Source organism: Callospermophilus lateralis, unplaced genomic scaffold (assembly GCF_048772815.1).
Source record: "Callospermophilus lateralis isolate mCalLat2 unplaced genomic scaffold, mCalLat2.hap1 Scaffold_820, whole genome shotgun sequence".
NCBI classification, from domain to species: domain Eukaryota; kingdom Metazoa; phylum Chordata; class Mammalia; order Rodentia; family Sciuridae; genus Callospermophilus; species Callospermophilus lateralis.
In genome coordinates this window covers 19,246-20,690 of record NW_027516261.1, presented here as the reverse complement: position 1 = coordinate 20,690, position 1,445 = coordinate 19,246, and the positions used below count along the sequence as shown (strand labels likewise).

The window sequence follows — 1,445 nt, the reverse complement described above, 5'->3', positions numbered from 1 at the left end:
CAAAAAAAAAAAAAAAAAAAAAGATATAAACCAGACACTAAGGACAAAGGTTGTGTGTTATAGAGATTGGAGTCATAGAGATTGGGAGCAGATTAGAGATTATCAAGGGCTGGGGTAAAGGGGTAAGAGGGCTTTATTGCTTAATAGATATCAAGTTTCTATTTGAGGTGATGAAGACATTTTAGAAACCGCAGTGGTAAGAGTTGCTCACATTGTGAATGTAGTTTATGCCACTGAATTGCCCACTTAAAAATGGTTATGATAGGGGCTGGGGATATAGCTCAGTTGGTAGAGTGCTTGTCTCACATGCACAAGGCCCTGGGTTCAATCCCCAGACTACCCCCAAAAAAATGGTTATGATGGGTGGGGAGGGGGATGTAGCTCAATGACAGAGCACTTACCCAGCATGCATGAGACCCTGTGTGTGGAAAAAAAATGCATACTTTGTGTTATATATCATGATTTTTAAAAAATTTAAAATATATGGGCTGGAGTTGTGGCTCAGTGGTAGAGCACTCGCCTAGCATGTGTGAGACTCTGGGTTCAATTCTCAGCACCACATATAAATAAATGTATAAAATAAACGTCTATCAACATCTAAAAAAATTAAAATACAATGCAAAAAAATCTTGACTTATGAATTCTGTCTCAGTAAAGCTGTTTTTAAAAAGAAAAATATGGGTTAAGGGTATACCTTAGAGATGAAATGACTGCCTAGCACTTGGAAGGCTCTGAGTTCAATCCCTAGTGCTACAAAAGAAAAAAAAGAAAGAAAAGAAAAAGGAAAGAAAAATATACCAGAAACTTCAAAATACAGAAAAACAACTATAAAAAGTGACATTCTCTGTCTCAATGCCTTTTTGTCCCGTGCAGGTATTAGCGAAGCTGCCTGGCAAAGGTGAACCCGCCCTAGGATGCTGCTCTCTCTAGAATTGAACAGGGGAGGGGCACTTTAGAGACCCTTCTTTTTGCTTGTCTGTATCTTATTTTGGTAACAGGCACGTGTTACTTTGGTGAAAGATAAGAAAGGAGGAAAGGAGGGCAAAAACACTTTGCAGCCCCCTCCCCAGTTAGTTTGCAGCCCAAGAGGTAGGACCCAAGTTCCCTTTTGGCTGTTGGAGATAAGGTCAGGGAGAAGGCTCTTCTGCCCCAGGTCCTGCAGCGCCTGTAGGGCAGGCACCTATCACTCTCCCCTTTGTCCTTCCCAACAGCAGTAGGGCCTCAGGTGTTGTACACAGGTGTCCATCTGATCCTCACAGAGACACCCTTTAATGAAGAAGACCAAGCCTTAGGAGGGGAGACCGGCCCCAGCCTGAGCTGCCTCCCCTGGACCTTGTTGTCCTAGAAGCTTTGAGGCCTCCTTGACTTAATCTTCTTGTTGGAGGAAAAGTAGAGGAAGCTTCCAGCCTCCATGCTCAGCCTCCCGGGTGCTCCAGGGATGCCTG

General features: G+C 43.5%; 1 non-coding gene across 1 annotated transcript; it reads left to right on the top strand.

Moving 5' to 3' along the window:
* The first annotated feature begins 270 nt into the window (after positions 1-270).
* Positions 271-345, top strand: Trnav-cac (transfer RNA valine (anticodon CAC)). The gene has a single exon. It is a non-coding gene; the product is annotated as a tRNA-Val (tRNA).
* Positions 346-1,445: the final 1,100 nt, after the last annotated feature.